The sequence below is a fragment of the Syzygium oleosum genome, unplaced genomic scaffold (genome assembly GCF_021117445.2).
Source record: "Syzygium oleosum isolate NSW1041296 unplaced genomic scaffold, Sole_v2.1 Sole_v2.13, whole genome shotgun sequence".
Lineage (NCBI taxonomy): Eukaryota > Viridiplantae > Streptophyta > Magnoliopsida > Myrtales > Myrtaceae > Syzygium > Syzygium oleosum.
The window spans coordinates 1,061,905-1,085,988 of NW_026607497.1; the positions used below are offsets into that span (position 1 = coordinate 1,061,905).

Here is a 24,084-nt window from a genome sequence, read left to right on the forward strand (position 1 = left end):
TTCGAAACCGGAACCGGCCCGTGGCCTACGGGCCCGGTTCCGGCTCCAAAATTTTTGAACCGGAACCGGCGGTTCCGGTTCCGGTTCCAAATTATTTTTAAAAAAAAAAATTTAATATTTAAAAAAAAATTCATTATTTAATTTTTTTTTATAAAACAAATTGAACTTTAATTGCCATGCATTGTAAGTGCATTGATCTCCAATTACAATGCTTGGCTTGAGTGTATTGAACTCTAATTACAAAGCTTGGCTTGGGTTTTATAAACAACCCCTTTGATGGTCTCTTCATTCCCAATCGATGTGGGACTCTCGGCTTGCCTTGAACACCTTCAATGTGAGACTCTTGGCTTGTCTTCATGCAAATGCCAAGAGTCCCACATCGAATGGGAATGAAGAGACCATCAAAGGGGTTGTTTATAAAACCCAAGCCAAGCCATGAGCATGTGAAGTTGTATGCATTTTGTGGTTACGATCCTTTGCTAGTTAAGAGCAAAGGGTTCCATTGGACCGCCTAGAACCGGACCGGACCAATGGTCCGGTTCCCGGTTCTATGATTTGCCGGTCCGGTTCCTAGTTCTAAAATTAAAGGACCGGTCTTACCGGTTCGGTTCCCGGTTCCGACCGGGAACCTATAATTTTCATTTTGATTATAATTTATATTGAATAATTCATTATTTCATATTTTTATAATTCATTATTTTTTTTATTTCATAATTTATTTTTAAAATTTTTAAATTACGAACCGGAACCGGCCGGTTCCGGTTCGGACATGGCCACGAACCGGAACCGGCCGGTTCCGAACCGTGGCCATGACTATCCGTATGTGAGAGCGAGCGAGAGGGGTGTGAAAGTGAGAGAGACGACCCCAAGTCTTCCTCGAATTGATATTCCATCTAGAATTGAGTAAAGCCTTTTTGCCCTCTTTTCGTTTTGTTCTTCCAATGACAATATTCTTTTCATGATCATGATCTCGGATTTTGGTAATTATACCTTCTATCAATGACGGAGTCAGAATGCCACGATCAGCTGATTAAGCTGTCCATAAAATATTTTCGCTTTTTTGGACAAATCTTTTTTTTCTCTCTTTCCGTTTACTTCAGTTGTTTTTTTTTGTGTGTAAATGTAAGTAGTATTTATAAGATGACGTACAGAAGCTTAGGGGCATTCCCCAGCATTACAAATAGAACTAAGATCACAAAAAAATGGAGTGGGGGAGTCTCCATATAGTAGCCAAAGTTTCATTTGTTCGGGACGGTCTAAAAGATTTGTAGTGCGAAGCTCGCATTCTGACAAGTTTGCGAACTTTAGCCAAAATGATAAGGGCGTCATTTGACTTTTGTTGGAAGCGTCTACGATTACGTTCCATCCAAATGCAGTATATGATCGCTAGGAAAGATACCTTCAGAAGTCTCGCCGCCAAGTCCTCACCTTTTGTAGCCTTGATAATCCATTTAAGTTCATCATTCCATCCTTCTACAGGGCGTCGAATTCCGTATTGTGCAAGAATAGTGCGCCAAATGCTTCTGGTCCAGGTGCACTGGAAGAATAGATGGTCTTTGCTTTCCAGACCAAACATACAAAAATTGCAATGAATATCTACTTCAGGCTTCCAACGTGATATGATTTCTGCTGTTTGTAGTCTATCTCTACAAACTAGCCAGCCGATGAAGTTATGCTTGCTAATACCTCCTTTCCAGATCAATTTGGACCATTCCACAGCCGATCTCACATTTATGGTTTCATCGTATACCTCTTGGCAACAATATCTTGGTCTAGATATGATTGAAGCTAAAGCCGGTCTTAGTTGAAGAATACAACGCCAACTCCATGCCATAGAGCCCTTGATTTCAAGCTGCATAATCGAATTGCCTCTACACTTGGTGTCACGCCCCGAACCCCATCGGGCACGCGACACCCTTATCTGGTCGATTTATGCGACATCCCAGGATTATCGCCGGCCTCAAATCGCCATCAGAGATTTACAACCACAGCGGATACTAACAATTAACCCGGACAATTAAACTGGGGAGAATATTCAGGGAGAATACACATATTCGATTTCCATTAACATTCTTATAGAATATTCACAACTTACAACCGCCACAATTTACAACCATCACATACACTTGCACACCGTATTACAAACCATCAATATACCAAAAAGATCGATGACCTGACTTTCTATCCCAAAAAATGTTACTTTCCAAAAACCTACTAGGAACCCCTGAACTAACCCCTATGCCCCTTGCTAGGCGTCCATTCTGAGTCTGACTCATCATCACCGGAGTCTGAACTCCCCTGATCCGATGGCTCCTCCGAAGACTCCGGCTCCGCCTCAATCACAATCGGATGATCAATGTCACCCGACTCAGCTGGAGCAGCGTTCTGATACTCCTCAGCTAGAAAATCGAAGAAATTATACTCCGGCACGTAATTGGGATCCATATATTCCTCAAACGGGAGTATAGACTCCGGGTCTCCTGCCGGCTCATCCGACTCCTCAGACTCGACCTCGGGCTCCACTTCTTCGGGTTCCTCCTCGTCTGGTTCCTCCTCCTCTGGTTCCTCCTCGAGGATTGGTTCTAAATCTATGTCCATCGGGTCATCCTCAGCTTGCGATGCTTCGGGCTCGGGCTCATACTCAGCCTCCGAAGATCCCTGAGCGGTTGGTGCTGGATGCATCCCAGACTGCGCTACGCTAACCTCCGTACTGGTCAACTCTCCATCAATCGGGGGTATAGCAGTCGGGTCCCAATCCTCAACTAAATCAAACGGAATATCGAAACCCCTAACGGGCCCGAACTCATCCCCGTCAGCATCTCGGAAGAACCAGGCAATGTACTTATGCTCTTCCCAAAGAGGCAAACCTACATCTATAAACACGGTAGAAGTGTGCTTAATCCAGGTCATCCCATCTCCCATCGGAAATTCTATAGCGTCAACCTCGGTGTGCATTGGGACTCCAAAACGTTCTGGTGGTAACGGTGGAGGATTCATGGTTCCTGTCGGGGTTCTGAAATTGTCGGTTGAAACAACCGTGAGAACACTTCTCAGCAAGTTCACCCCTAAACCCCACCTAGGCTATCACGTACCTTCAGACAATCACCCAAACACACAATCACACACATACCATCATCACATAGCAGGTACATCAACACAATCACTAGCATGCACAATTCTCATGTCATGCGCTCGTTCCGTTCTCATCATATCTCCTCCACATTCCTCGCTAGTGACCTGCGTAAACGTACACGCCTCAGGTACACTGCGACCTCGTTCTCATCATATCCCATTCACATTCCTCGCCAGTGACCCGCGTACACGTACACGCCTCAAGTACACTGCGACCTCTTTCCACAACACTTCCAGGCCCTCGTAAACGTACACGCCTCAGGCCATGTTTCTTGCCCGCGTAAACGCACACGTCTCAGGCTCAACACCTACCACCTACTGCGTAACCCGCGTTGAAGTACACGCCTCAGGCTAGCAGTCTTCCGGTAATACCGAGCATCGTCCCGCGTAAACATACACGCTTCAGGACGGCACAATTTTCCACAATCACGCGTCATGCCACATTTCTTTCTCACACAGGCACATGCTCAACATGTATTTACCAAACACAACTGGCTAATCACACGTGGCCCGTGCACGCATCAATTACACACAATCCCATGCTCACTCAGCATTTAACACGGCCAATAATAATAATTAAAATAATCTGGCCCACGCGTGCACCCAACAACCATAATTAACTCAACCAATCGCACAATCACACATTTAATTTCACCATCCCAACTCAATTATATTCCAAACGCACAATAAACACAGAAATTGCTATTTTTCTCTAACCAAACGACGTCAAATCGATTCCGGTCCTTCACAGGACTTTCTCACCATAAATTCTCGGTTCTAAAAATCTAACTTGCATCCCGATCGGCCCATCACGGCCCCATGAACAGTAGACCATAGCCACTGATACTTTCGAATTTCCGATAAATAATGCCCGAATTAAATCCTACGGCCCGCCACAAAATTTCTACTCCCAATTCATGTAATTCCGCACCTAACTTTTACCAGATTTCGCCCAAAAATCGCCCGTCGATACCCGACGTCCTAAATTGGGTTTAGAGCGCGACTTACTCGCGTTCTAGACTATCGCGGCTAGAACGGAAAGAGGCGGCGCTCAATCGGGAACGGCGGCGACGAAGAACGGCTCCCGGCGGCGGCGATCGGCTTGGGTGGCGACGGCGCGGCTTGGGCGGTGGCCGGTGGGGCTCACGGCCAAAGGGAGGACCGAAAAGGAAGAGAGAGAGAACGGCGGGATGGGGGCGGCGTGAGGGGTGCGAGGCGGCGGGTCGGTGGCGCGGCGCGGCACGGCGGCGATCCAAGCGGCGGCGATCCAAGCGACGGCGCGGCGGTGATCGGCAAAGAGAGAGAGAGAGAGAGAGAGAGAGAGAGAGAGAGAGAGAGAGAGAGACAGAGACAGAGAGAGAGAGAGAGAGAGAGAGAGAGAGAGAGAGAGAGAGAGAGAGAGAGAGAGTATACGGTGGAGGGGGAGAGGCTCACGGCAAAGAGGAGATTTCACGGGGAGAGGGGGGGAAAGAAGAGAGAGAGGAGAGAGAGAAAGGGGGGGGGGTCAAGGGCTTATATCCAATTTTGATCAATTTTTGGTAATTTACCAAAATACCATTGCCCTTTAAAACATGCCCTTTGATAACTCTCAAGGGTAAAATGGTCCGATTCTCCGTTTCTCATCAAAATCAAGTTTTTCTGAAGGATTCGGGCACAACAAAAATTGCACGTTACAACCGCAACGTCGTCCTAACGTCCCGTTGTGACTTCCAAATTTTTCGGTGTCCGATTTGGGCTGAATTAAATAATTCAATTCTATTAAACGTAACTCGAGCGTTTCTCAAACTAACGGGTGGCTTGTTGGGGAAATTCGCTTATTTGACCCGTGACTGACACTAAATCGAGTCACGTGCAATTTATTCAGACCGTCACGACTTCGGTTGTCAATAAAATCGCGAGGATCAATTACTAGATCCGTGGGGCACGATCATTCGGTATAGGTTCAGGATCGTTCGTCAATTCATTTCGTGGTCCAGCGGTATCACCCGCGATCCACTACTGTGACAGTGGCGAATTGACCCATGACTATCCTTAGATCGGCCAACAGTGGCTCAAAATATCACCTCGACGATTTAATGGTCGAAAGTCAATTCATGATCGAATTTTATTTAGTCGTACGAATTTAATTTCCCCGATTAGCCTTTCCCTAATGGTTAGCATCCAAGGAATGATCAGTTCCGGACGAGAACTAACTACGAGTACATTCAGAAAACTCAGTATTTTACAAATCCCAAATGAACTATTTTTCAGGATGTCACACTTGGTACTATGAACCCATTTACTCCACAAGGAAGATGACGGACAATTTATGAGGTTCCAAAGCATACGGCCAAGCAAAACTTTGTTCCATAATTTTAGATGAGGCAACTCTAGACCTCCTTCCTTTTTTGGCGAACAAACAACTTCCCAAGCAACTTTGTGTGATCCGTGGCCTTCATCCGTTTACTTCAGTTGTTACCGGCTACTATTTTTTTTAATACTCCAAGCACCCGCACCCGGAAACTCAGTTTATTTAGAGCCTTGGAGGCCAATGAAAATAACCAATAAGCCCTATAAATCGGTTAAATCTAGTTTCTTTGTCCCCTGACTCAAAATAATTTGCATGTAATTCATGGTATCATATAAATTTGAATATAGACAATAAAAAATTTGTCTTAGTTGAAGTGATTACACGAAAAAAAATAGCATATATGTTGAATTTGGAATTCATTGTCGGTGGACGGCATAATAATGCCTTAGGCAACAATACTGAACAAGCTTGTCATTCATTAAAGAGAATACAAAAGATTAGTTTTCTTGGCATTACGGTTCAAATAAATATAACTAAAATGAGAAGTTATTGCGTGAATCGATACTAAGGGTGAGCTGTTTCATGTTCCGTATAGGTTCCACTCATGATAATAGGTTCCTCATTTTTTGGAACTTGAAACCTACCCTATCACAGGTTCGAAAGTCGGTTCCAGAGTCTACTCAGGTTCCACCTATATTAATTGAACAATTGCAGTGAATCATCACCTTTAATAACCATCACTTACTGCTATGATCCACTAACCACAACTTATATTTAGATACACGAAGAATATGAAACATTAACAAGTCTTAAAATGAAAACTCAGACTAGTGGTTCCAGATCATACACCCATCATCTAATGCCATGAAACACCGTAGGATCACGAGAAGACAGGTTCAGGTTCTAGGTTCCAGGTTCCACCTACCTAGAACCTGGAACCTACCCGTCGAAGCAGGTTCCCCAATTTTTTAAACCTAGAATCTACTCTGCATATCTTAGAACTTAGAACCTACAGGTTCCCATGGGTCAAGTTTTCAGGTTCCAAGGTAGAACCTGGAACTATGCTCACCCCTACTCTCTCTCGAACAGATTTTGAATGCGTGCATGCATTAGGGGTGAGCATGGTTCTAGGGTAGAACCTGGAACCTGAGAACCTGATCTGTGGAAACTTGTAGGTTCCAAATTTCAAGGTATGAAGGGTAGGTTCCAGGTTTTAAAAATTGGGGAACCTGTTTCGACGGGTAGGTTCCAGACCCAAGTTCTAGGTAGGTGGAACCTGGAACCTGGAACCTAAAACTTAAATAATTTTTTTGTGTTTTTCTTAGTCTATGTATTCACGTGATCCTGCAGTGTTTCGTGGCGTGAGATGATAAGTATATAATCTGGAACCACTAGTCTGAACTTTCATTTTATGACTTTTTAATGTTTCATATTCTTCATGTGTCTAAATATAAGTTATGGTCAGTGGATCATAGTAGCAAGTGGTGGTCATTAAAGGTGATGATTTACTGCAATTGTCAATTAATAATACAGGCGGAACTTGGGTAGACCTTGGAACCTATGATAGGATAAGTTTCAAGTGCAAAAAATGAGGAACTGATTCTCACGGGTAGGTTCTAGATTCCAAGTGAAACCTGTACGGAACATGACCCTGAGTATCGATTCACGCAATGACTTCTCATTTTGATTGTTTTTATTTGAACCATAATGCCAGGAAAACTAATTTTTTGTATTCTCTTTGGTGAATGATAAGCTTGTTAAGTATTATTACGTTTATTTTCGTTTTGTTTAACTAAAAATGAAAAAAAAAGAACCTGTTAGATCCTGGAACATATAAGAGAGTAGGTTTCAGATTCCAAATTCCGACGGATAGGTTTCAGGTTCTAAAAAATGATGAATATGTACCCGAGAATAAGTTTCAGGTTCCAAGTTAAATCTGTAAAGAACTTGAAATCGCTCACCCCTAACATGCATGGGGTGCGTACAATCAGAATGTTAAAGAATGAAGAGTAAACGTCTTGCAGTACGCGGTACTCAGTTTGTGTCGATACCTTCTTTTGAAAACGAAACTGAGATGTGAGGTAAATATCAAAGCTTTATATAGATCTGAAAGTTTAACGTGACCCCATATGATCTTATCACTTATCCAATTAAAATTCTGTGATGTTGACATTATACAGTATTTTAGATATTTTTCTATATTGAATTCATTCTGTCAGACCAGTGGTCTTGTGTCGGGTAGCAATAATTGAGATTGATGGGCCTTCCTGAATATTTCCACCAATTCACATGAAGACGACCTGCAATTCGCAGCACTGATCTTGCTATGCATGGAAAAATTTCTGCTCTTTTTAAAAGGGAAAGAAAAGGTACCATCACATAATTATGTGAGAAGCAATATAATTATCACGAAATAAAGATTCTCTCTATCATCAGCCAGCTAGTACCCACCAGCAATAAGATGGCTGAGTAAATGGCATTATTTCTTGGGTGCGAAACTGCACTCTGGATTGCAATGTGAATGGACCAATTGGTTTTTTGACCCCCCTGATTTGGTCTAACTTGAGAAGATAGCTGACTAGTCCTCTCTCACCTAGCATATATATACATTGTTTACGTTTCCCACATCAAGTGTAGATTAAATGTCCTGCTGGTCAACCCTCTGTTTGTGACTTTTCTTATGCTATACTAAAATGGAAGGTGGCATTGACATTGTATTTTGATGACAATGAAATGACTCTTGATCACTGATAACTACTTATCTTGCAAGCTCATCTTCCCATACATGCAGCTTGTATAAGCACTTAGTTTTTAATTGAATCAAGTAAATATGATGCGCTGTCCGGACTCTACTCGTTGCTCTACAGTCTCGAGATTGAATAAGCCTTTCTTACTTGAGGACGAGCCGATCTTAATCATCTTAACCAAGGGGCGCTACCTTCCCTGGCTCCAAATCATTCTGTGCTTATCCACAAAACATGCCACGTAAAATAAGTACTTAGAAGAGCTTGTATGCCTGGAGTCTAGTATTACCAGGGTCAAATTCAATTCAAATGGACATTTGAGACTTCAAACAACGGAAAACTTAAACCGACTCACACATACCTGCTAGTGTACTTGTTCATTTGTTCCTTCTTAATCTCTTTTATATCTCCATCAATGGATACTAGTAATTAACTGATTTTCAACTTCTGGTTTGTGCTTGCAGTTGATACACTAAACACAATCGCCATTAAAATGCAAAACCCATACTGCCATGTAACTGAAACAATATGCAGTGAGGGTATAGGTCTAAACGTAACGATCTTGCCTTTCAGAATAATAAGCAGCGTGACTTGCAACTGTTCCTTCATTAACAGCACAGTTTGCCATGTTACGAGGATGTGTCGCGACCTAAATTCCTCAGGCTAATGGATTATTAAGACTAAGCCTAACTCGGGCCCTCCCAAGCCCTATCAATTCGCAACTTAAGGTTTAAGTTTTTAACATGCAAAAGTTTTCATGCTTGGAGTCGCCACTAATCTATTTGTGGTAGATCGATTAGAAACCTAAATAAAACATAGGGAGATATGTTTTATTCCTATGAACCAGAGATTCTAAGCTCGGGGACTTGGTTACGCTAGATCTAGCCTAACGCCCTTTCGGTACCTTTTCTTTTCAAAAAAATATTTATGCAAGCAGTCTAGATCCATTTTATTACCTAATCACTAACATGTAAGGTGTTCATGCGAGTGCGCAAACCACCAATTTAACACCCAAGAAAGCAATAAATAAATTGCAAGATTAGGAGAATTACGTACCTTAGAGCAACGCAAGCATCTGCATTGTTAGTAGAAAATCACACAGACAATCCTAATATGATTTCTAATTAACAAAGCAAGGCACTCAAGATGTTCTTTAGGGTTTACACTTTATTAAAATGCAAACTAACCTATATGCAATAACGTGCAAAAAATGACATGCGATTAATGCGAACTATATGACATGCGACAATATGACCTATTTCTAATGACGGGCAAATGATTTATTTTTGGTATTTTTCCAATGAAATTCGGAATTAAAAAATAACCTAAATAATCTATTAGGATTAGTATAATACCTAATTTAAACTAGGAAATAAATTATCTCAAGTCCTAATTTAAATTAAATAATTATCCTATCTTCTAGATACATTTAGGGTTCCCTAAATGTGCAAAACTTCTAATTTAAATCCTAACTAACATATTTTTGGATTTTCTTTATTTAAAAAAAAAATCAAACAAAGATAACAACCGCACTCAAACAATCCACGCAATCCGCAAGATTCTTCTTATCAAATTTGAATTAGGAAAAGAAATCAAATTAACAGTCATATCTATAGGGTTATAGATATCGACGGAAAACTGATTATTCGAATTTGGAAAGCAAATAAAATCTATTATTGTATCCAAGTAATTATGGATAAGATAACGATTTTTCGTATCGCCGCGTATCGTACCTTAAGGATAAGGTCGGATAGTCGTCCAGATACGTTTGCCAAATTAGAAAAAATTCTTAATTTAGGGTATTTTAGAATATTGCAGATATCGCAAATAATCCTAAGGTATCTAATCAATCACGCAATATTCACGGAATATTCAAAATATTCAAACAAAGAATTTAAATATTTTGAAAAAATACCGGATAGAGATTTTTACCTGATTTGCGGATTACTTTCCAAGTTTGGACTGGCGGATGGAGACGGGGTGGCTGGCGGCGGGCGCGGCCGCGAAGACCGCGGCGACGGTGAGCCGGCCTTGCGTGGGATGGTGTTGCTTCGGTGTGGACGGCAGCTCGCGGCTAGGGGAATGACTCGCGGTTAGGCTCCACGGCGTGGTACCTCACCTTTATGAAGTCCACACCCTGAGATTTGTGGCCCGCTTGATGAATGTCAGTAAATTTGCAAGAAAGAACAAATGTGGACTGCAAAGCACGGGCAAAAACAAAACTTTGGGGCCGGCGGACTCTCTCTTTGATGGTTCCCTAAATCCGGCGAGAATAGACCAAAGATTCTCCTTCTCTCGATGTGCGCTGAACAGAGAAATTCTAGTTGAATTCGCCCTTCGACTGCCGAAGAAAAATCGCCACCGCTTCAGTCCCTCTCTTCTTGTTTCGAAATTTCCACCAAAGCTCTTTGATCACCGCTTGGACTTTTTCCTTTGACCGAAGATCTGACCTTCCTGCTTTGTCAATTGTGGCGTAAAGAACTTGAAGGAATGATGGTGGAAGGATGGTGGTGGTGATAATAGATGATTGCCTAGCACCGGAGGAACCACCGCGGGAGGAGAGGACTTCTCTTCTTTTTTCACCGGGAATCTCTCTCTCACCCTTTCAATCTCACGTGTGTCTCTCGTGCTCTCAAAGATTGTCTTCTTGAAAATTATGAGAGTCCCTTTCATTGAAGGGTATAATCACATATTTATATTGCAACCCTCAAATGGGCTAAATTAATTTGGGCTGATTTAAGCTCAAATTAAAATAACAAAGCCTTTTAGACTTGTGAATTTCGGCCCCCGTCTTCTGAGCGAGACAAGCTTTGTTCGGTACTCGAGCTTGATTTATGCAACGGATTTTCAACTTGCTCACTGCTGCCGGTCCGATGTTGAATGCAATTAAACTATATGATCCTAAACTATATGCTATGCGATTTTGATATTGTTGTTTAGGGGTTAAAATTTAATCCCTAAGTTTCTATGTAATTAATCATTAAATGATGTGCCAAAATTTAGGTGTCAACAGGATGTAAGTATGAACTGGCAGTTTTCTTTTTTTTGTTTCCCTCGGTATCCTTCTTTCACATGCATCAATTGCAATTCACCTATTCTTCTTCGTTTTGCAGCCAGCTGCAGGGACTCAATTTGACAGGGATTTTTCCTGATGAATTCGGTAACCTCACTTACCTAACAGAAATGTGAGTTAGACTTGACTGCATGAGATCTTCCCATCTGGAAGATAATTAGGCCAAAGAACTTGAATGCGTATGATGGGCCATGGCTCTTTATTTTCGTGGGGAAATCACAGAAAAGCATGCTATGAGTTGGGTGAAGACTATTCTGGTTACACCTTATCTTATTATTGACCATGTTTTCCATAATTCTTTATTGATCTTTCTTAAGCACCAGGTTATCAATCAAGCATGTATTTGTCTGAGAAATGTAGCAATCGTGTAAATCTAAACCAACCAATTTGTCGGAAGTTTGGCAAACTATTGCTTGAGAATTGTAAAAGTTCTAAAGCATGCGTTCTTTGCAAGCAGAGACCTCACTCGTAACCGCATCAGTGGACTGCTCCTCCCTACTCTTACTCAGATACCACTTACCATTCTGTAAGTTAATCTTATCATACATCATTTATCATTGTTACAATTTAATTAGGAGTTCTTAAAAAAGAAGCATAATTTTGTTTTCAGTTTGGTACTTCAGGTCAGCACTTGGAAATCGCATAAGTGGTATTCCCAAGGAAATTGGCAACATTAGCACGCTGGAAGAGCTGTAAGACTTGCTGTAAATTAGATGCTTTTGTATTGAGGATTTGTTTGACCTGATAGTGATAATTTTATGCCTATGATAGTGTACTAGAGGACAATATGCTTGAAGGCGCTCTTGAGCCAAACATTGGAAACTTGAGCCGCTTAAAGAGACCGTAAGTAAATTGGAGTGCATTAATTGACACACTTTTGCCTGGACAACACATTTCAGAAGTCCTTGCTTAGGGTGTGCATGGCAACGATTTTGTTCCCGGGAACTGATTCTGTTCAGAAATGATTCTTTTTTATTCTGTGCTCGAGAACTGATTCTGAGCATTTGAAGGCGTTTGGTAACAGCCCAAAAATTCCATTTCTGAAATAGTAAAAGAACAGAAATGCGTTTGGTAACGGCATAAAATTTCTTTTTATTAATAATATTTTAAATATTTTAATATTTCTTTTTTTTTTCTTCTCCTCCTTGGCCATGGCCAGTAAAATATTTTTTTTATTAATAATACTTTTATTAAAAATAATTTTTTTTATTTTTTTGGCCATGGCCGGTAAAATATTTTTTTATAAATAAATTTTTTTATTAAAATATTTTAGTAAAAAATATTTTTATTGAAAATATTTTTTTCTTTTTCTTTTCGCCATGGTCTGGTCGCTGGCCATGGCGGGTAAAATATTTTTTTTATTAATAATATTTTTATTAATAATTTAATAAAAAATATTTTTATTGAAATTATTTTTTTTATTTTTTTCGTCATGGCCTGGTCGCTGGCCATGGCCGGTAAAATATTTTTTTTATAAATAAATTTTTTTATTAAAATATTTTAATAAAAAATATTTTTATTGAAAATATTTTTTTTATTTTTTTTTCCATGGCCTGGTCGCTGGCCATGGCCGGTAAAAATTTTTTTATTAATAATTTTTTTAAATTTTTTTCACCATGGCCTGGTCGGTGGCCATGGCCGGTAAAATTTTTTTTATTAAAATATTTTAATCTCGCCAGATACGGCGAGGGTGGCCCTCGCGCCGGACATTAGAAGTTACATTAAAAACCAAGAAAAAGAAGAAGAAAAAAAAACTGATTCTCATTTTTGTTCCCAGAATCAAGAAGCTACTTTTTTTTTATTCTTGATTCTGCTTCAAAACTGATTCTGGGCACAAATTTGCAAGAATTTGTGCCCAGAATCAAAAAATTAAACAAACGGATTTCTATTCCCAAACTGATTCCGGGAACAAAAGAACAGAATCAAACACTATTTGGCAAGTTGCCATACGCAGCCTTAATGTTTGTGAGCTCTACTGATTGTGAGATTATGAAATAAAAGATTTGACTTTAATCTTCCTGCTTAAATTGGAAAGAAGATTCTCTTTGTTTGGGGATTTAAAAATGAACTTTGTTCTATGTTCTATGCACTTATACATTGAGACTTGATCCTTCATTGTTCCTTATTCCTGGATTGTTTTTTTTTCCTTTGCAGCCTTCTGTCTGCTAATAATTTCACGGGAACGATACCCGAATCCTTTGGCAATATGAAGAACTTAGAAGATTTGTAAGTGGCATCATATCACCTTTTTTTTAATTTCTCAACATACTGAATTTCGTTTGAGGGATTTTGATTTATAGACCACTTGCAGTCGTATAGATGGAAGCACATTATCAGGAAAGATACCTGATTTTATCGGGAATTGGACCAAAATTACAAGATATTGCGTCTCCCAATCCTTCTCAATTAGGGCCAAAAAGATTTATTTATATGATTTATGAGATACTCGAAAGTTGTTCTTATATTACAGCAATAAATTTTTAGGGCAAAAGTACACTAGAAGTGCCATAACTTATGTACGGCGATCACTTTGGTGCCACAACTTTTTTTTGGATCACTTTGGTGCCAACATTTTTGAAAATCGATCACTTTAGTGCCAATGCTGACGTGGCTCGCCGGAAATCCGATGTGGCGCTGACACGGCTCGCCGGAGAGGTCCAGTCAGCATTAAAAACAAAAAACGACGCCGTTTAGCCCGCTGACGTGTACTTTTTTTTAAAAAAAATTAAATTATATTTAAATTTAAATTTTAAAAAAAAAACCTGAAACTTGCAGCAGCGGCGAGGGATCCCTCGCCGCTACTGCCGCCAACCCACCACCGCCGGGAAGGGCCGGCGGTGGTGGGCGTAGTGGTCGGCGAGGGTCGCTGCCCCGGCCGGGGCCGGCGACCGTCGCCGAGCCCGGCCGAGTGGTCGCCGGCCCCGGCCGGGCCCGGCGACCTCGCCGAGCCCGGCCGAGGGCTGGATCCGGCGAGGCGAGACCTCGCCGTCGCGACCCTGAGCGACGGCGAGGCGAGCCTCGCCCAGCAAAGCGACGCCGGACCTCGCCGTCGCACGGGTCGCGACGGCGAGGTCTCGCCTCGCCGGACGAAGCGAGGCCGGACTCGCCGTCGCCCGGGTCGCGAGGCGAGGTGGCGAGGCGAGACCTCGCCGTCGCGACCCGGGCGAAGGCGAGGTCTCGGCCTCGCCTTTGCTGGGCGAGGCGAGTCCTCGCCGTCGCCGGGTCGTGACGGCGAGGTCTCGCCTCGCCCGGCGAACGCGAGGCCGACCTCGCCGTCGCCGGGTCACGACGACGAGGTCGGCCTCGCCTTCGCGGGCGAGGCCGACCTCGCCGTCGTGACCGGCGAGGTCGGCTCGCCTTCGGCCGGGCGAGGCGAGACCTCGCCGTCGCGACCCGAGCGACGGCGAGGTCGGCCTCTCCTTCGGCCGGGCGAGGCGAGACCTTGCCGTCGCGACCCGGGCGACGGCGAGGTCTCACCTCACCCGGCGAAGGCGAGGCCAGACCTCGCCGTCGCTGGGTCGCGACAGCGAGGCCGGACCTCGCCGTCGCCCGGGTCGCGACGGCGAGGTCTCGCCTCGCCGGATCCGGCCCTCGGCCCGGGCTCGGCGAGGGTCGCCGGATCCGGCCCTCCCGGGCTCGGCGAGGGTCGCCGGGCCCGGCCGGGCCGGCGACCCTCGCCGACCCGCTCGCCCACCACCGCCGGCCCTTCCGGCGGTGGTGGGTTAGGGCGGCAGCGGCGAGGGCTCCCTCGCCGCTGCTGCAACTTTTTTTTTAAAAAAAATTAAAAAATTCAAAAAAAAGCCACGTAATTTCCATCGTGTACAAGTCAGACCATTTTTTTAATATAAATGCCAGGTCAGCTTTTTGGCCGGAGTCACTAAAGTGATCGATTTTCCTCCGACTTGGCACCAAAGTGATCCGAAAAAAAGTTATGGCACCAAAGTGATCGCCGTACACAAGTTATGGCACTTCTAGTGTACTTTTGCCAAATTTTTAGGGACATGCAAGGCACATCTATGGAGGGACCTATTCCTTCAAGCATATCTTTGTTGACAAATTTGAAGGAGTTATGAGCATTCGATCCTGACCAATTATTCTTTTTTTTTTTTTTGATAACCCAGGGAACCCCTGCACGGCCGACATCTGGGGAGTAAACCCTGGGGGCGACACGTGCTAGCCACCACACACGTGCCACTGGTTAAGTCACCCTGCGGCGCCCGGGATTCGAACACTCAACCTTTTGCGAGAGGAAGAGTGCGCGTTCCAGCAGCGCCACCCAGGCGGGTGGTCTGACCAATTATTCTGTCTCTTATAATCTTGTAAGCCTGTGTTTTATCACAAAAGGGTAGAATGGATCTTAATGTTATGCGATGGACTGGTTTTTTATGCTTCCAGGAGAATATCTGATTTGAAAGGTGCAAGTTCAAATTTTCCTAATTTGAATGGGCATGAACATGGAAATATTGTGAGCTCCATATCATGAATAATTGATTTGTTTCTTTTGTCTCTTTTTTATAGCTAAATTACCACTAACAATTGTTTTTCACATCTCAGGATTCTGAGAAATTGCTTGCTTACTGGCTCAATTCCAGATTACACTGGGGAATGGAAAAGTTTGAAAATATTGTAAGTTGCTATAATGAGGTGGATATTTCATTTGATATCAACATATTCGCGTGCTATATCTTCTTTTCTTTGAAAAGTCTAGTGGAACGGTTATTAAGCACCGACAGATTTTGGACTTGTCCCAGCAGATTATTGCATATTTTGAGAAGAGACTTGTTTCTCGAATGAGGAAGGCCTCAATCTGAAGATCAAATTACATGAACTTCTGCATTTTCTTGAGAAAACTATTTGATTTGTCTCCTTTGTTTTATCTTTGAGTGGAGACCTGAGCTTCAACAGATTGACCGGTCAAGTTCCCGACACGATGGGAGATTCTATAGATTACATGTAATTACAAATTTTCTTGACTTCTTATAATGTCTCAGCAACTATGTAGTTGACTTTCCTTCCTCATTAGTATCATATTCACCTCATATAGTTGGATTCCGAACAATTCTATGGACAAGTTACATAACTTTTATTTGTGAACGTAGGTTCCTGACAAACAACTCCCTTACTGGAGCAGTACCCAGTTGGGTAACAAGCAGCAATCGTTATCTGTTAGTCTCCTATGAACATATCCTATTTTTTGTTCTTAGTTTTCCATACGATCGTCATAGATTGCGGGATTCGACTCATAATTCTTAGGGGAAAAGTGCCAAAAAAGTCCTAAACCTTTTGCATTAGTGCCAATTTAGTCCTAAACTTTTTTTTGGTGCCAATTCAGTAATAAATCTTTTGCATTGGTGCCAATTTAGTCCTAAACCTTTTTTTGGTGCCAATTCAGTCCTAAACCTTTTAAATTGGTGCCAATTCAGTCCTAAGCCTTTTATTTTTGTGCCAATTTAGTTCTTCCGGCCAATTTTGACCGGAATTTGCCGACGTGGACGCCTGCCGGTCACCGGCGCTGACGTGGCGCCGACGTGGATAACTTTAATATTATTTTGAATTTTTATTTTTTTTCCTTTTTTATCTTTTTTTTTCCATTTTTTTTTTGGTATCTCCCTCCTCCCTCTGGCAGGTCGCCGGTTCGGCGACCGGCAACCGGCCAGAGGCCGGCGAGCTCGACCTCGCCGGCCACTGGCGAGGGCAGCCTCGCCCGGCGAGGGCGAGCCTCGCCTTGGTCGGGCGAGGCTCGACCTCCCAGATCCGGCGAGGTCGGGCCTCGCCCGACCATGGCGAGGCTCGAGCCCTCGCCGGAGGTCGCGGCGAGGGCGAGCCTCGCCATGGTGGGGCGAGGCCCGACCTCGCCGGATCGGCGAGGTCGAGCCTCGCCCGACCAAGGCAAGGCTCGAGCCCTCGCCGGAGGCCGCGGCGAGGCGAGCTTCGCCATGGTCGGGCGAGGCCCGACCTCGCCGGATCGGGCGAGGTCGAGCCTCGCCCGCCGACCTCGCCGGATCCGGCGAGGTCGGGCCTCGCTCGACCAAGGCGAGGCTCGAGCCCTCGCCGGAGGCCGCGGCGAGGTCGGGCCCCGCCCGACCATGGCGAGGCTCGCCCTCGCTGCGGCCTCCGGCGAGGGCTCGAGCCTCGACATGATCGGGCGAGGCCCGACCTCGCCGGATCTGGCGAGGTCGAGCCTCGCCCGACCAAGGCGAGGCCCGCCCTCCCCAGTGGCCGGCGAGGTCTAGCTCGCCGGCCTCTGGCCTCTGGCCCGTCGCCGGACCGGCGACCGGCTAGAGGGAGGAGGGAGAGACCAAAAAAAAAAATTGGAAAAAAAAAGAAAAAAAAAGGAAAAAAATAAAAATTCAAAAAAATTATTAAAATAATATTAAAGTTGTCCACGTCAGCGCCGGTGACCGGCCGCCGGCCGGCAGGCGTCCACGTCGGCAAAATCCGGTCAAAATTGACCGGAAGGACTAAATTGGCACAAAAACAAAAGGTTTAGGACTGAATTGGCACCAATTTAAAAGGTTTAGGACTGAATTGGCACCAAAAAAAGGTTTAGGACTAAATTGGCACCAATGCAAAAGGTTTATGACTGAATTGGCACCAAAAAAAGGTTTAGGACCAAATTGGCACTAATGCAAAAGGTTTATGACTTTTTTGGCACTTTTCCCTAATTCTTAGTGTGAGACTCGTGGGTTCACATCTGATATATCACTCTTCAATGTTGTACTACAATTATTTGCGGGGGTGAATATGCGCACTAACTAGGTCAAGCTATGAACTGCAGCGACTTATCCTACGACAATTTCACCAGTTCTTCTACAACCAGTTGTCAGCAATCACTAGTGTGAGTCAATGCACATTCTCTCTTTAGGCAGAAATTTTCTAGTTTTGTCTCGTTCCCACATTTCTGGAGTACGTTATTATCTTACTCATTGTGTCGCTTTCCAGTAATTTGGTTTCCAGCTATTCATCCAACGGAAACAACTCGTAAGTTTCTTTGACTAAGACCTATACCAATTGTTGATAATTGCATGTGAACATTATTATCGACAATCTTTCTGGTTTATCCCATTAGGCTCTGGTGCTTGGAGAAGGATCTACCCTGCAGCGGGAAAGCACAATGTGAGTTTTACTACGTTTGAATTGTTGTTGAGCATGAACTGTCGAGCTACTTTTGTCCCCTATCATGTCTTATGCAATATCATCCAACGACACATGCAGACAATTCCTTGTTTATCAATTGTGGAGGAACCGAAATTACTAATGACGGGAATCAATATGAATCGGACACTAGTCCGTACGGGCCATCATTTTTCTCTTCTTCTTCTTCAAAAAAGTGGGCTTACAACACCACAGGGGTTTATATGGGAAATGATGCCGCTGAGTACATAGCGAATTACCCACATTTTTTGAATGTGAATGGCTCAGGAGTTTACCAAACGGCTCGCCTTTCCCCTTGGTCGATCAGATACTATGGCCTTTGCTTGATGAAAGGAAGTTACAAAGAGTAGCTCCATTTTGCTGAATTTCAATATTCTGATGACGAAACATTTAGCATCCTCGGGAGACGTATATTCGATATATCGATACAAGTAAGTGAAGTGAAATTTGGCACCTGATTATAATTTTAGTTTCATCTATTTTGTTGAGTTATCGTCTTTTGTTGAGGAATTTGACTTGGGAAATTGTTTTTTTTTTTTGGGTAAATGTAAGTAGTATTTATAAGATGACGTACAGAAACTTAGGGGCATTCCCCAGCATTACAAATAGAACTAAAATTACAAAAAATGGAGTGGGGGAGTCTCCATATAGTAGCCAAAGTTTCATTTGTTTGGGACGGTATAAAAGATTTGTAGTGCGAAGCTCGCCCTCTGACAAGTTTGCGAACTTTAGCCAAAATGATAAGGGCGTCATTTGACTTTTGTTGGAAGCGTCTACGATTACGCTCCATCCAAATGCAGTATATGATCGCTAGAAAAGATACCTTCAGAAGTCTCGCCGCCAAGTCCTTACCTTTTGTAGCCTCGATCATCCATTTAAGTTCATCATTCCATCCTTCTACAGGGCGTCGAATTCCGTATTGTGCAAGAATAGTACGCCAAATGCTTCCGATCCAGGTGCACTGGAAGAATAGATGGTCTCTGCTTTCCAGACCAGACATACAAAAATTGCAATGAATATCTACTTGAGGCTTCCAACGTGATATGATTTCTGCTGTTTGTAGTCTATCTCTACAGACTAGCTAGCCGATGAAGTTATGCTTGCTAATACCTCCTTTCCAGATCAATTGGGACCATTCCACAGCCGGTCTCACATTTCTGGTTTCATCGTATACCTCTTGGCAACAATATCTTGGTCTAGATATGATTGAAGCTAAAGCCGGTCTTAGTTGAAGAATACAACGCCAACTCTATGCCATAGAGCCCTTGATTTCAAGCTGCATAATCGAATTGCCTCTACACTTGGTACTATGAACCCATTTACTCCACAAGGAAGATGACGGACAATTTATGAGGTTCCAAAGCATACGGCCAAGCAAAACTTTGTTCCATAATCTTAGATGAGGCAACCCTGGACCTCCTTCCTTTTTTGGCTAACAAACAACTTCCCAAGCAACTTTGTGTGATCCGTGTCCTTCTGTATTTCCAACCCACAAAAAATGTCTAATCTTCTTTTCAATTTCATATATAGTTATTATGACTTGGTGTGCGATAGGGCTGCACACAACAATCCCACAAGAGCACCATCTTTTCTTATTGAAAATCTTGTTAATTCTGCAGGGCAATCAAGTGTTGAAGGATTTTAATATTGCAAAGGAAGCGAGAGGTGTTGGCAAGAGCATAATCATGGACTTCAATAATATTTATGTTAGTGGCAGTACTTTGGAGGTTCATTTATATTGGTTAAGGAAGGGAACCACAGCCATTCCTTATAGAGGTACCTATGGACCACTTATTTCTGCTATTGCAATGACACGAAGTAAGTCAACGCTGATGTAGAGATCTCTCATATTCTTTTCTCATGTGGTCATAGAAGCATTCACGTATAAATCTGTCATTTTTTTCCTGCTCGTAGACGCTGATGCTGGAAGCGCTAGACTATCGGCTAGAGCAATCACTGGAATCGCAGTAGCTTCAGTGGTTCTCCTTGTATTGATATTACTAGTCCTTTGGCTAACAGGATTATTAGGTGGCAGAGAAGTTGGAGATCCAGGTGAGACTATCATACTAATATGTCTACTCACGCAGGAATCTTTCACTCTTTGATTCATCGTACAAGTATGATGCTTAAATCAAGGCTATATTTATCTACTTTCTTTGTATTTTTTGTGGAGTTCTTATGAATAAACCGTGACACCAAAAGTTGGCCTTTTTTCTATTAACTAGGATTGCGTGTCTATGAGGCATGTCCATATAGGTGAATCCTCCTCAAATTGAGTGTTTGTTGTAGAATTGTGCTTTTCCTTCGGTTATTATTATTGCATTCCTGATGTGTACACCTTGTGTTTTTTTTTTTTTTTCAGAATTACATGGGCTAGATCTCCAAACTGGCCATTTCACTTCAAGGCAAATCAAAGCTGCTAGGGGCAACTTCGACTCTATGAATAAGATAGGTGAAGGAGGGTTTGGGCCAGTTTATAAGGTAATTCACAATATGTTCATAACTTCATCCTCCATTCAATGTGAAGGAAGTGTTTGATAAATTCAATGTGTCTTTGTTTTAGACTTACCAACCCGGATCTTGTCAAGCTAACCATTTTTTTGTAATGAAATAACATGTGACCAGTTATGAGTCATAAATTCATATGATTAATCTCAGGGAACACTGTTAGATGGAATTATAATTGCTGTGAAGCAGCTTTCTTCTAAATCAAAGCAAGGCAATCGTGAATTTGTCAACGAGATAAGCTTGGTATCTGCTCTCCAGCACCCAAATCTCATAAACCTTTACAGCTGCTGCATTGAAGGAAATCAGTTGTTGCTAGTTTATGAATATCTAGAGAACAATAGTCTTGCCCGCGCACTTTTTGGTAAAGGATGCTTTCCCTAAACTGACTAATATGCTATTAATGAGCATTTAACTGAAAACTCTCTCTCTCTCTCTCTCTCTCTCTCTCTCTCTCTCTCTCTCTCTCTCTCTCTCTCTTCCCAGGACGAGATGAGCAGCAGATCGAGTTGGACTGGGCCACGAGAAAGAAAATATGTTTGGGAAAAGCCAGGGGATTGGCTTACCTTCACGAGGAATCTAGGTTGAAAATTGTTCATAGGGACATAAAAGCGGCAAATGTGCTGCTTGATAAGGAACTAAATGCCAAAATCTCAGATTTTGGTTTGGCCAAACTCGATGAAGAAGAGAATACGCATATCAGCACGAGGATAGCTGGAACAATGTAAGTCTTCTGTTATTCTGGTTAATTCTCTTCCTTTAATTTGCTTTATCTAATGAACTTTTGATTGCTAAATATCTATAATGTTTTCCCGGAATGTCCTCCTTCTATTGCCATATTCACCATTACTATTTTGGCTTGCCTCAGAGGTTATATGGCTCCTGAATATGCAATGAGGGGCCACTTGACAGACAAAGCCGATGTCTACAGCTTTGGAGTCGTCGCTTTGGAAATTGTCAGCGGAAAGAGCAACACGAATTCTAGGTCGAAGGAAGAATTTGTTTATCTCCTTGACTGGGTAACGTATAGCGTCTTTAAGTTCTATAGAAATTATGCAGCCAAGCTTTTATTGGACTTGAAGCTCTCTTTCTCTACTTTCTGCGGGTTTGCTTTGGGGGCTTGCAAGTAGAATGATGGCATGTGACTTCATAATTAAATGATGGAACAAGCTATTAGGGACAAATTCGATCAGAGTAAATAAATAAATGGAGTAATTTCTCTAAAGGACTTCTCCCTAAAAAGAAAAAGAAAAAAGAAAAAGAAAAGATGGGTTAGAAGCTTAGAATATTGATATGTATGCATGAGCATGCTCAGCGGTGGAGAATATGAATGAATGCATGAACATGATGAGATTCCATCTTAATTGTTCCTAAAACTGTTTTCTAAAAGCAAGATAACCCACTAATCTTCTATTTCTATTTGTACATGATGAAAGGCCCATGAGTTACAAGAGCAAGGGAACATTCTTGAATTTCTCCAACTGCCACTTCCTAGCGAACATCCTTAACACTTCCAATCATTGAAGAGTGATAAATACTTCTGCAACGGATGAATCAGAAGCTTCCCAGAATGGTTGTTTTGCTGCTCCTTGCAGATTTGAGCCAAAGATTCAAACTTCATCTCACTTGATTAAGTGAGATAATGAAGGATTGGAATTATAAGAAATTTGCAGTGGATGGGGCTGACAAGATAATGAAGGATTGGAATTATCAGAAATTCAGCTCATCTGATGAGGTCCACCGAGATCTTTCCGGGGAAAATGGTGAAGTTCAACCCTTTAATTCTGGCGTGAATGGTCGCGAGCAAGCAATGGAAAATGCAGCTTCGAGGGCAAAGGATGAAGCAGGCTTCACTATAAATGCAAATGCCGAGGCACAAGTTAAACCATATCAAAGGAGAGATTTAAATCAAACAAATGGAAGAACGACCAAATATAAGTGGCGCACTCAAGTGTCAGATACAGACGATGCTCGATCAGTAAGTAATGATGAATTGCACTATAACACGATAATTTTCTTGGCAGTTCTGATCATTAAGTTTGCCGCATTGCAAATGAGATTCATGACTAGATTCTTGGCGTTTCCAATCTGGTTTTCATACGACTCCCTTCACGTTTTTGCTGTTTCCACTTCAAACGCTGGATCACATCAAGGCAACTCTCAAGAAAAAAGAACGGAAGATTTGCGAAGTAACAATAGCAGGAGTCACATTTCTGATATCAAAGTGGCTGAGCGACAGTAAAAGAAACCTGCATTTGGCGTTGAGATTTTGTTGGGCCCTATGCTGCTCAATCTACGTTTTCCTCATGCTTCTCGGATTACTAATCTTAGGGTTTGTAATGGGTGGTTTTGCAGTGAAACACTTGATGATCAAACCAATTCAGACAACAGAGACCCTGAATTTTGATTACACTAAACCTAACCCAGTAGCCTTGTGCCGTTTACGCTGTTTTTCTGCATCGATAGCTCTTCCAATGAACACACTGTTCATCATTTGGAAGTGACCATTGCAAAGAGCAATAATGGCATTCCCCATAACCAAGAACTGAAGGTCACAGTTTCACTCAATATGCCGGAGTCTGAACACAACCGAAAGCTTGGCGTCTTTGAGCTATTAAATCTTGTTGAGAGTAAGCATGTCTATAAATGATCTTTCTTTCGCATTCTGTTTCATTATCCGAGGAACAATGATAGGCAGGATGAGTCGTAGATAACTTGGGTTTTGGAGATATATCTTTAGAGTGCTAGAATTTCTATTGAACTACTTTGAAGGTGAGACTGGAATTTCTTTCTGCAAATGGAGTCGCAGCAAGTTCGAGCTACCCGACCATGCTGCGCTTCAAAAGTCAATCCACTTGCTTCGCGGAGACCTTTCTCAATTGTGCTCCTCGCATAGTTGGTCTCCAATTAGAGTCACAAGTGCTCAACATACACATGACCGAACACATCAATGCACCGGAGCCAACTTCCTGCCTGAAGGTGATCGTGGAAGCAAGAGCCGACAACCAGCCTGGTGGTGGCATACCAGAGATATACTCTGCGTCACTTGAGCTCAAATCTCATCTCTCTTGCTTAAAGAGGATTGTTTCGAATTGGCAAAAGACGGTCTTCATTTGGGTCGGTATGGTGTCATATTCTGTGGAGTTGGTCTTAGTTCTTCTCTTCTGTCACGCCCCGAACCCGAA

General features: G+C 42.7%; 1 protein-coding gene and 1 pseudogene across 1 annotated transcript in view; one reads left to right on the forward strand and one right to left on the reverse strand.

Moving 5' to 3' along the window:
* LOC115666947 (probable leucine-rich repeat receptor-like serine/threonine-protein kinase At3g14840) overlaps positions 1-4,517 on the reverse strand; it is a 64,564-nt gene extending 60,047 nt beyond the window's left edge. The window contains exon 1 of the mRNA XM_056317142.1: positions 4,484-4,517. The gene's annotated coding sequence lies outside the window, so the exon portion shown is untranslated. The remainder of the gene's footprint in view (positions 1-4,483) is intronic.
* A 3,598-nt stretch (positions 4,518-8,115) lies between these two features.
* On the forward strand, positions 8,116-22,350 carry LOC115681229 (probable LRR receptor-like serine/threonine-protein kinase At1g53440; annotated as a pseudogene).
* Positions 22,351-24,084: the final 1,734 nt, after the last annotated feature.